This window comes from Pogonomyrmex barbatus, unplaced genomic scaffold (genome assembly GCF_055798465.1).
Source record: "Pogonomyrmex barbatus isolate J1 unplaced genomic scaffold, ASM5579846v1 scaffold13, whole genome shotgun sequence".
Classification (NCBI taxonomy): Eukaryota; Metazoa; Arthropoda; class Insecta; order Hymenoptera; family Formicidae; genus Pogonomyrmex; species Pogonomyrmex barbatus.
The window spans coordinates 5062406-5075307 of NW_028297109.1; the positions used below are offsets into that span (position 1 = coordinate 5062406).

The window sequence follows — 12902 nt, forward strand, 5'->3', positions numbered from 1 at the left end:
AGATACGATAGAAGGAAAAAAAATGTAGACCACAGAATGCGACGCAGATTCGCGATTTTTGCACCTACCTATGGCTTATAGTCCTTTGTACAATAAATAATGAAGTAAATACAGTGCGGCAGAGGGACAAACCGTGAAGGAACGTTGCGTGCCGCGATAACGACGTGCTGCAGCTACTACGCGACCCGACCCCTACTCGGGATTTTTTTTTCCTTTCCCTTCTTTCTTCTCTCTCTCTCTCTCTCTCTCCTTTCTCTCCCTCAGTAGCCAGAGGGAGCACGCGCGCGCGCACGACGAAACGGACGAACGGCAAAGCGTGGAACGCGAGCGAAAACTAAAACGCCGGCTCTTTATTCCTCGGTCACACTCGCGATAACGATACCACACATCCCTCGGCGACCACTCCCGCACGACGACTGAGCCGGCAACGCCGCCCACAATGGGGAACTCGGGCCCTCTCGTGCCGGGGCTCGGCCGCATTCGGCCGCATTCGGCCGTATTCGGCCGGGTCCGTCGCACCTCGTGCCCGAGCCGAGGTATTGATCGCCCGTCGCCCCGGCATGGCCGCCTCGACGACGAGGTTGGGTGGGGCAGCGGAGTGCCGCACGGCGGCCGTGTCCCGGGACCGATCCGACGTGCCGCGTCGCGCCACGCCGTACAGCGGCGACGGCGGCGATGATGACGACGACGACGACGACGACGACGACGACGACGACGGCGACGGCGACGACGACGACGATGACGATGATGATGATGATGATAACGCGACGGTATCTTTTCCTTTTTCTCTAAGTTTTTCTCCCCCTTCGGGGATTTCCTCGCTCCACACCTTGACTCACTCGCTCTTTCGATCGCTCAATCCGCTTCCTGTCATGGAACTGTTTTGTCGATCACTTCCCTCCTCCCTATCTATCTCTGTCTCTCGATCTTTTTTTGACCCGCTGAATGTCTATCACACGTGTCTCCGTTGATTCTCATAAGCTCCTTATCCTGCGTTTCTCCGCTTTTCTTTATGAATCCTTAGATTCTTTCTTAGCTTGTCTCGGACCTAATTTCGTGCAAAAATTAACTTGGAAAGAGTGATCGTTTTTTTTTATTTTGCATCTTAATTTTAAATATTTTTTATTTCCAATTTTTATTTGAGTTTCCGCGAAAAGTCAATCGCTAGAGACAGCAATTTTCTTGGGAAATCACCATTTTGCGAATAAATTATGCCAGCAGTTTTCCTGTATTTCTTTGAATGTACATTTATATTTTTTATATTTCATTACGCCACAATGTTTGTAGTTAACAAAGGAAGAAAAAGTTACATAATTAATGTCTGAATGATTTATGATCACGTAGATCTATTTGCGAAAGTGTGCCGCGGTATTATACAGGTAAATTATACAGGGTGTTTGAAACAAAGACGAAGACAATTGTCTATCTAAAGAACGGGAGGAACGCTCGGTCGAAAAGAAGTGCGGTTGGGTGGGTCCGAGAGAGCTCCAAATTATCATAAAAGCCCTTTCGTCCTTCTTGCGATCGTTGAACCGTGTCTTCCTTTCGCGGTAAATCAAAGGATCCCACGAAGAAATTTCTCGCCGTCATCAACGACGGCATTTCAAAGCCCGTTTAAAAGGAACGGATTTTAAAAAGCTATCGCGTTTTCAACACATCCATTTCCGTATGAATTTCTGAATAGCTAACGACATCTCGAATTTAATTTGCGACCGAAGGTTGAGGAATTTGTGAATGAAAATATTTAACTTGCGGATATTGCTATCCACGACACGCCAACAACGCGTGACCAAGAATATCTGTAAATCCAAGAATCTATAGTTGAGGAACCTACGGAATACACAAATACACATCGGTTCAAAGAAAACAGTAACCCGACGCACGTTCCCCGATTCACTACATACCACGTTTCAGCGAATACATAATCATCCAGTTTCGTGCCAGACTAATTACACACGAAGATTCGATAATATTCATTATCAACTGGAAGAATTCAGTCAGTGTATAATTTTAATCAAAATTTGGCGAAACGTACAAGTAGGCTTGTGCGTTTATCGATTGAGGTCATACGAGATGCCTACTCAACTCGAAAAAAAATTCCCAGAAAATTTTCTGATTTTCAAAGCGATTTTGTTAAAAATTCCAAATATTTTAAATGTATTTTATAAATAAATACACATTCATTATGCAAATTCCTCAATGTTTTACATTCGTAAAAGTTTATAAATAAAATAAAGAGCCGTTTGAGTTTTAATAATTTCAAAAATTTTGATAGAAACTATAAAGACTTTAAAAAAAGAATTATTTTATATTACATAAAATTTTTAAACTTTATTTTCAAAAGCTACAAAAAATTATATAATGCATTACTGATACAAAATCCAATTTTTATAAAACTATTAAAACAAATATCTGTCTTCATTAAACAAAATTGCATCTAATACGAAATTGTTGTTTTCGATAGTAAATATTAGATTAGTCGTAAAATCAGTGTGCTCTGATGTTTAGAGTAGATGAATTAAAAAAGACTAAACTATCATATAATAAAGAGAAAATATTAGAAAAAGCAACTTTAAACAAATTTCCTGAGAATTCTTTGAATTTTCAAGGTATAAACAAATTTCCTGAGAATTCCAAGTTTTCCAGGCTTTTCCAGGTAGTAGATTCCGATAATCATTCAATTTCGTGCTAAACTCTAATTAAACTCTAATTCGATAACACTAATTATCGGTATCAACTGTAAGAATTCGGTCAGTATATAATTTTAATCAAAATTCGGCGGAATATATGGATGAATTCATCGATTGGGGTTGTCACTCTGACATCGTCCTTTTCCGTGTCCACATGGAAGATTGAACGAGAACATGCATCGGGAACGAGCGGTAACATCGGTAATTTCGATCGCAAACAACGAGCCCGATGCCGATGACATCGCGACTGGCGCGAGGTGACGTTTCGTTCTCCCGTGAAAATTTAAATGAAACGTGTATCTCGTTTATTCGGCCGGATAAACGGCTCGGCCGCGTAAATGAATCGCGCCCATATACCTGGGTTATCTCCCACCCGATACCCGGCATCAGTATGCATTAGCAACAAATTCGATCTCACACCCCGTAAAATTTCGCGCACGAGCCGACCGACTCCGGTGTAATTCCGTCCGTGAGACGAATTAAATTCCGCTCTGAAATGAAGGGGTTGGAATTGAAGGAACATGTGTAAATGTTTACGCGCAAACTCGCAATCGTGCTGGAAGTACCGAAAATTACCTGTGTTATGCCCTTCGGTCATAATTAACTGACGAATCTTTTAATGTATTTTACACATTACATTTCAATCTTTCGTAACTTCTGTGCATACATACATACTCTTTTCCCGCGTAGAATATTTGTCGGAGTGTCCACTCAAACCCAAAAAAAGAAAAATCCTTAAGAATTCTCACATTTTCAAAGAAATTTGTTAAAAATTCCAGGTAAAATGGAAGATATTTTTAGACGTACCTTATGAACAAATATATATTTATTTTGCAAAGTTCTTAATATTTTCCATAAAAGTTTATATATTATAAAATAGAATCAAGATTCGCTCGAGTTTCAATAATAAAATTAAAAATGGAAAATTTTTGAAAAAACTATAATTCTAAAAAATAAATATTTTATAGTGTTAAAATTTTCGAACTTTATTTTCAAAAGCTACAAACGAAAAATTATACAATGCATAACCGATATAAAATTAAACTTTTATAGCTGTTAAAATAAATATTGGTCTTCATTAAATAAAATTGCGTAACACGAAATCGTTATCTTCAACACTGAATATTGGATCAGTTGTAAAATCAGTATACTCATTAGAATGAATGGATCCATTCCGTTATCGTTAACAATTCAGTCGGTAAAATTCTGATTAAATAATGTAAAGATTAAATATTAAAAAAAGCAACTTCAAAAAATTCCCTGAAAATTCTGATTTTTTTTAAGGCACAAATGAATTCAGAATCCTTAGATTTTTCAAGTTTTTCCACATAGTAAGCATCCTGTTATAAACATCCTCCTTTTATAATTTTCGTTTATTACATAGACATCTTTGCTTTCACTTTCTTATATCTAATTTCAAAGCGTCGTCTTTACCACGATATTTTCACTTTCTAATTGATAGTTTATTCACTGATTATTGTGACAGAGAAATTTTTCGTTATTTATAATTTCCTACTTTGTGCGGAAATAGTGGTATTAATGTCATATTTCTTGTAATTTTATTTATATAGGAGTAATTACACTTTAAAATACTGTTTCTCTTTCGAGAAATTCTGCTTTGTGATTCTTGTCTACGTATTTGTTGAAACAAGCGCGTTCGATACGTCAGTAGGCGTATATTTATGTACGAAAAGATCAGCGCTTCCTCGAAAGGTCATTCATCAATTTCTTCTCAAAAAACCGTACCTGTATCGAATTACATGGCGGTTTTATTTGTTCAAATTCTTATACATTGCACATTGCATCCATAAATTTGTATTAACCTTCTAATCCTCTGCAATTTATTTACGCTCCAAAATATACAAAAAATCATCAATTAAAACTTCACGGCACTGGCTCGTAGCTTCGCATAATTCAACAACAGCAACAATCGAATATGTATCTGTAAATGCATGTGTTTTCCATTTATAAAAGTTTTTACATTTACAAGCTATTTATTCACGAATTTTGCTTATTTAGACAAAAGCGTTCGCATCCCCATTGAATATTTTTATTACGGTCCGATTGATATTAATATTAAAATCTCTTTATTAATATTAATATATAATCTCTCTCTATTGTGATAGCAACAATCTGTTAATAATCTCGCTGCAATCTGAATAATTAAAAGCAAAATCGACGCCGCGAAATATGAATTTATAAAGTGTATGTACAAACAACTAGCTTTCAGACTACAAACTAATAACGCGATTCCAAATTGGCGTGTGCAGTTGTAAAAGAAAAAGGAAAAATAAATAAATAAATAAAAAAAAAAAAATATCTCGGAGTTCGCTGGGCAAAAGCGGACGCGGACACATCGAGTGTAATTTTTAATTACGGAAACTCATGACATGGCGGAAACTCGTGTGCCGTGTTCGACTGCGATATGTCAAGAGGGCTATTATCGAGGATACGGAAACAGCGTGGGACAAGTTTGCTGAAAAAAAAAAAAAAAAAAAAAAAAAAAACCCGCAGAGCGACGACTGTGCCGGGGCGGGCAAACGTTTGCCCGTGGAGTTTGCGAGCGAGCGAAAAGTGCGAACGAGAGCACTTTTGTTCGTCTCCTCCTTCTCTTCCTTCTCTCTCGTCTTCCTGGCCGCGCGCACGCCAGGTCCGTGCGCGGGCACCGCATCGAATGAATAACTGAAACAATGCGGAGCGAAAGCGAGGCGCAGTACCCGTGGCGCTCTCGTAACATCGATCGTAAGATTACAATTGGGTTAAAGCCGGCGTCGTTCGTCTCGGCGCGAGAAGCTAAGGAGCTTCCCCGATCAACCGTCGACGTCGAGTCGCTCGCCATTCTCGATCCTACATCTCCGAATTATCCGATCTCTTATTCTCCTCTCAAGGGTGCGTTCAGAAATATCCGAGATATGCACCCAGGTATCATTTTACCCTTGTTCAACATTCGATGAAAAGGATAAAATGATGTATATTTAGCGTTTCCGGACCCAGACTAGACGAGACATACTCGGAGCCATAAATGTGATAAAAATACGATAGTTTCGTTTATGTAATTTCTCCCCTTTTCCTGCGAGGTGCACAAAACGATCAGCTTTATCGTAAAATGAACATTAAGGGTCAACAATCTAATCGTGCTTATCTCGTAAAGAAAATTGTATCTTTTAGTTCGACTTACTTTGAGTCACAGGTTTCAATCTCCAATTTTACGAAACTACTCGTAAAAGACTAAAAATTTAAACTCGCGTATAGAACGATCTAGATTCTGAGAATCTTCCGTTCTCGAATTTTCATTTTTACGAAGAGATCAAGCTTTTGAAAGATTTACGTTGTTAACGATCAATGATCTATTCGAACAATAGACCGCCTCGCATCAGGTTATATGATGATGGAGTCATTGAAGCAAGGAGGCTAATGAGGGATGATCGAGGGAGGGAACGAGACAAAAGCATACATGAGGCGAGGGAGGAAAGCAGGGAAACGAGGAAAAATATGGGGTGAAGGATGATTGAAGCGAGACGCAGCTACGCGAGGTCGTGAGGAAAGCGGTAGAAGATGGTGGTTGGAAAAGGGGGTGGCGAAGTGCGCCGGGGGATGGATGGCGGTCGGAGGTTGCCGAGGCTGAAATGAAATATTGATCTGTGGAGGCGCGCGCAACCCCTGCAGCTGACCCGCCCTTGTCCACCATTTTCCGCCGATCTCTCGCCATTGTGAACGCCGCCGAAATTCTTACCGATTTCATGAAATCAATTCTTTCGCGAATTCATTCGTCGTTCGCTATTTTCAATTAATCCTTTCACTGATAATGTTGACTGCGATAAAAAAGATGGACAAAAAGAGATCGAAAAGATAGCGCTAATGAGAAAAATTAATAATCCAAGTAGAGAAATGAAGAAATTTTTAAACGCGATATTTGTACATGGAACTGTACATTAATTCAATGCAATCTTATCTTATCCAGAATTACAATGATAACTGTCGATCTATTTATCGATTTGAATCAATTTTGATATCAATTAGATTTGTAACCAAGAGATACATAAATTCCTCTCATTTTATCTATCACCTCTCATTCTTTATTAAAAAGCCTGTTATTATTAACTGCACGGTTGGGAGAAATTTTCTGCAAGAAAACAGATCCATTTTTGGCAAAATTGCGCGACACAAAAAAAATAGATGCATTGAACTTTTTGCACGTGCGTTGTTTAACGTGCGGCAAATAAAATTTTATCGGTAAAGGTTAAACAAAAACACGTCTGGTGACGAAAAATCTACCGAGAACAATGAGACAGCGTAATTTTCACGAAAAAAGGGGAAGGAAAGGGGGTAAAAAGCAACATTGCTGCGAATTCCTGGCCACGCGCGCAATTTCGCGACGGTGACAATTAATGACGATTCCTACTCGAACGATTGTCATTCTGATGAACGTATCTCGATTCAATATCTGTCGATACGACGTGAAAACGTATGACTCGAAATGAAAATCCCCGTCACTCGAAGCGTCCATAACGACACGTGACATAACGGGTGAACCGAAAGTAACACGGTTAAAGGGATACGATTCAACGAATTTACACAGATGTCGATGTTCACCGATTTCACGGTTCGCACAACCCTCCAACGCGGATTTGCGACCTCTAATTCTTTAAGAGCGCGATCTCCCCCGCGAGAGTTCACGGCATTAAACCAGATTGTGGAAACTCGTCGATCCTTGGATTTGTAAGACCTTTTGAAATTCAAGCGCTCGTTCCAAATCTAAATCTTGCGAAATCCGATTATATGAATTTCGATATATATATATATATATATATATATATATATATATATATATATCTGCCATTGTAATTTCGAGGAAACGCTCGTCTCGCGCGCGTGAGTTCAAGAATTCAACTCGTTTGCATCCCCCGTTGCCGCGGACGCACCCCGCAATATCGTACGGTAAATCTCCGCGAGGGAATATACGCGTGCTAGAAAAAAACGATAGGCTTACCTGGGAAAGCTCTACTACGCTGTCTGAAAAGCGTTGCGCGAGCGTGCAGCACGTTCGTGTGCGGGGAACGTGCGAAAGAAGCGTGCAAGAGGGTATGCGGCACGTCGGCTAACGAAAATCGATAAAGGGTGGTTTTACGAACCAATTTCTGCGGCGATATAGTGTCTCCTTCGACGACGTCGACGGAGGTTGGTGGACTTACCTGCAAAAGAAAAGAAAGAAAAAAAAGAAGAAATGAGATAACAATAAGTATTTAAACATAAATCAAGCCTGACGCGGCGTTCGCGCGAGATTTTCATCTTCATCCATCATTCGTATAATCTCTCTCTATTGTAACGCTTATAATATTCCTCCCCCGAGATCGTCGGCAGTTAAAATGTAAATCCAATACTGAAAGATGTGTGAATTTTATGCGCCAGCCCAACCGGGGTATCCGTCATTCGCGTTTGCCGATATTTCCAATTATAAAAAATGAATGCATCGATATCACGCGGAGATCGTGGAGATTGATGTAAAAAGATTCCCCCTGAAAATGTCAGCGGGAACATTAGAAATACGATTCTTTATATCCGTGTGAATCGGTAAATTTAACGAGTGTCCGCACCGCGCCTGGCATTTAACAGAAATTCTCGTCGTCGACCGGTGTGGGTGAGCCTTTAACGCTCGGAGACCAGCGTATATATTAGGTTAGTAACAAATAGATCAATATTGGCTCGTGGTTTACGTGCGACGCATCGGGTCGCATATGAACTCATTTCCTCTGGGCCATCGGCAATCGCGGAATATTTTTCGAGGACTCCGCGATCTGTCAAAAGTGAACGTCCGAGTTTGAAACAAATCCCTCGAATCCGCGAACTTCGCGTATCTCTACGAGCCTTCGAGTGCGGATTTTCGAGTTTCTTAATTTCGAGGGGACCGTGAATTTTTCGAATTTACCAATCTCTCGACGAAAATAAAATCAAATCTTCAATTTCAACGGTCTAAAATCCAAGTCCGAGCGTCGAGACGCGAAAACGCAACGTATGATTTTATAATGTGATATACATATTCAAAGTAGACAAAGTGCCTCGTACGTATTCCGTAGAATCATGAATCTTCCCCGTCGAGTTCGCGATGCAATTGCTAATTCTCGCATGAATCACCGCCATGAATTCTCCTCGCTGACGCCGCACGTGTCCCGATTAAACGCGCCCCTCGAAACGAGATCGATACACGCGTAATAGCAAACAGGCGATGATACTCCTAACTTCCTTCCTTCCTCTTCTTTATTATTTTTTTTTTTTTTTTCATCGGACGATCTGTCGACCGCGGATAAGCGCCGCGTTTTCATTTTTTAATTGGCAAACAGCCGCGAATCGGCCCGAGTAGGCCGCCGACTCGCGCCGCAGAGCAGCGTAAATGCGCTTTTCTCGCAAAGCCACGATGCGAATCCAACGTGTCCCGCAAACCGAGGACGAACGCCGGGGCTTTAACGACACTGACCTTGCCCACTCGGTCGGAGAATCTCCATTAGTCCGCGGAATTATTCCGCGGGGAGCGACGAATTATAGAACGCGCGGCCCGATAACGCTCGCGATTCGAAGCTACGTCGTTCTAATGAGCCTCGACGTGTTTCGTCGTTTCCGAAAAAACGAGATCGCGCTAATTTAGTTACAGGAGCGTTCGAATAATTCTGCATTCTATCTCTTCAGCATTTCTCCGCACGATCGTGACTCGCGATACGTAGTATGCGATATACGTTCGTGGCTAATGTATATATAGTATAGATTAAAAGATCAAATCGCGAGGTTTTATTCTTTTATTCGCGGTCGTATATAATGAGTTGCTTTTAGCGTAGCGCCATTCGATTTGTGTCATGCTACTCGGAATAAACAGCGTTACCTCTTACGTTCTATTTTTCTCCGACTTCGACCTACGTGTTCTCACCTTTTTTTCAAATGTCATATTCGGGATATACACTACCGTAATAATAATATTGTACTATGCGAGTACGTTCGGAGTGAAACTTATTCGCACAAATCGTCTATAAAACTATGGAAAATAACTTGTGTTTAAAGTTCAAATATAGATGTTCCAATGTTCCTGATGTTTAGAGCACACTGATTTTAATTCAATATTCAATATTGAAGACAACGATTTCGGGTTAGATGCAATTTTGCTAAAGATGTATATTTATTTTAATATTTTTACAAGTCAAACTTTGTATCGATTATGAATTATATAATTTTTTTGTTTGTACTTTTGAAAAATATAAAATTTTGATTTAATTTAACTCCCAATATATAAAGATAAAATATTAGAAAAAGCAACTTCAAAAAAATCCTTGACTTTTCAAGGCAAATTCTTTAAGAATTTCAAGTTTTTTCAAGTAATAGACATCATGGAATATTAATTTTTTTTTTTAATTCATTCTTGCGTTTATTTTTAATTAAAAAATGCTGTCTACATTCTTATGGCGTGTATGAAACGTTTTTTCGTTATAAAATTGCGAAAAGGAAAAAACGTGAGATCTTTCGAAAGATTTTTGCATCCGTTTATGATACTACGATAATCGAATATCTAGGTACTTACAAGGGGAGAAAAATATAGTTCGTTTATCGCAGTCAACAATGCTAAGCGATAAAGACTTTTTCCAGCTTGCACGTGAACAAGACGATTGTTGAGTTCGCCATTCAACATCGCACACGAGTTACATTGACGTAGAAGAATGACTTATCTTACGTCATTTCAGAACTGAAGAGAAAATAGAGCGAAAAGAAATTCTGAACAAACAAGATAAGCTAACGACAAAATTTACAGAGAAAATCTAGAGTGAAACTGGCGAAGAAAATAAGATTTAGAATTAAAAGCGAAGATGGCGAGAAGAAAACATAAGTCACGATAAAAAAACATCGTCGACGATTGCTTCGAAATCGACGCGAGCGAGTTTTAGTCTTCAAAACCGACTCCGTCGAGTTTCAATTTCAAAAATGTGTTGGATGCGCTGTGAATACCCAGTTAAAAAGTCGAGAGGGTAAAAACAACTGTCCAGCCGTATTGGTTAGAGACTTGAAAGCCGATCGATACATCGCCCGTTGAAAATATCAAAAAAGACCAGCCAGAAATGCGGACTTTCCTCTGGTAAAACGACGTTGGGAGAGAGATTTCGTTTTGCACGTTTCTCGACGCAGAAAACACGACGTTGCCAACGGCGATGCCGTCATCAGATCGGTCTCAGCCAATCGCTGTCGCGAACGCCGCAGCAACGGCAGCAACATAAATCGATAATTACATATGCATTAAATTGCACAGCGCGGCTCCAGTTGGTTATCGCAATCTCCGTGGAGAATGGAAAAACTCGGTCTAATCGAAAGCTCGTTGACCTCTTCGAGTCACGTTCTTTTCTAGAGTCTACGATAACAAATGGATTTTGACACTTCCTCGTCGTAGATAAATCATCATTTTTTTTCTTTCGCGAAATGTCGCGATAAAATAGATCTCGAAACGTGATCGATAGAAAATAGATTTTATTGCGTTCCGCTCTAAAGCACAGACAATAAAATTTTATCTTTCAATTAATCCCGGACCGACTTCCGCTTAACAGAATCTTCGGAGATTCGAGATACTGTCAGCAAGCTGTTCCATATGAACGATAGTTTTTCAATTTCTTTGTTGTGAAGTATCCAGAGAAAATAATTTTAAAAATATAGAACCTCTTAAAATTTTTATTTAAATTATCATGTAACAACTTTCTTGAGAAAGTTGTTTCACACAGAGAAAAAAAATTAAGAAGTTATTACACTTGAATATAATCCGACACGTGCAGAGCTCTAAAAATACAACCGTCGCGATCGAGCAGTATAATTAGAATCCCTCCTGAATTAAAATATAGATAAACATTTCTCGCTGTCCGATCTGCGAATGGCATTCGCATAAAACGAGATTCGTCACGCGAGAGATACGGACAACGCACGTGAACGTCAATCTCTCTCTTATCCCGACGTTTTAATTGTATGCAATTTAAAAATTCCTTCGTACGAAAGTGCGAACAACGAGATGTGCTTCAACACTCTCGAGGACACCGTTCGAGACTTTCCTTGATAATTCCGCGAATGAAATTGAGCTCCAGAACGGGAGCGTGAAATCTACTCTCGAAATTGACGTTCGAGTGGACGACGAGCCACAGGTGGCACTGTATACATGCGTATACGTGACATTGTGTACATGTGTATGTGCGTACGTGTGTACGCAGCCACTTCAGCCTAAGGGCTTTTATTGTGCAAACGAAGGTCGGGAGAAAAAAGATAAGGGCTCACTCCCCTCCCTGCCTCCGGTCGATAAAAACTGCAATTAGTATCCAAGTGCACTTTTCAGCTTCTCTTTTTATTTTTTTTTTTCCTTTTCCCCGCCGTTTTCTCGTCGGACGAGTACAATAGCTCGCAGGAGCATCGCGAAGAACTTTTTATATCCCGGCCTTATTAACAGCATTTCCATCTAACGAGAATTTAACGTGACACGACGTCGTAAATGTTTTACAAGATTATGCGAAAGATATTTAAAAATTTCTCTATCGTCGAGTTTCATAATCTATAATTAAATCACCGATAATTCAAAAACTTTGAAAACAAACGGTGATAAAGGCACCACGTTTTCAGCACCCTTGCGATAATTCGCATATCTCAGGCTTGCTGCCACCTGGCAAATTAATTCCGTCGCATTAATATGTGACAAGGAAACGCCCAATTATGTTATTATCGAACGAGTCATCTCGATCAGTGTCTTTTTAGCAAAATTGCCGCCTTTCCCTGATACTAAACTCAAAATGGCATTCTCTCGAATTATCATTACGAACCCGGGGAAAGAAGGTTAATTCTATTATTTGCATTCAGAGAACTGCGAGTTCGAGACAGAGGCAACTAATACGCGACATGATAATAATCCTGAAGAAGTTACTTGAATCCTGAACGTCCCCCCCGTATCTCACATAGTGACACACGCGCGCGAACATAATACAAACATATAGACAGTTTCTCGAGTACGAGAATACGGCGCTACGCTCTCTCTCTCTCTCTCTCGAGAATACAATGAGCGCCCATCGCACAATATGCTGAATATCCCTGCAATATCACGACGTTATCACGTGCGTTATCACACGTCGTCGTGTGAAACGCAACGAGATGGCTACGGATACGGGAACGTCGGATTCCATCAACGAAAGATAACGTCCATTAGACACACGGCAT

The 12902-nt window shown here is 40.0% G+C and overlaps 1 protein-coding gene across 2 annotated transcripts in view; it reads right to left on the reverse strand.

The window, feature by feature from the left end:
* The window catches only part of 14-3-3zeta (tyrosine 3-monooxygenase/tryptophan 5-monooxygenase activation protein zeta), a 48892-nt gene that overhangs the window by 24736 nt on the left and 11254 nt on the right, over positions 1-12902 (reverse strand). Inside the window, exon 1 of one of the 2 annotated variants that reach the window (XM_089072085.1) lies at positions 69-426. The exons of the other annotated variant lie outside the window; for it this stretch is intronic. The gene's annotated coding sequence lies outside the window, so the exon portion shown is untranslated. Of the gene's footprint in view, positions 1-68; positions 427-12902 lie in introns of those variants that run through there. 2 annotated transcript variants of the gene reach the window in all.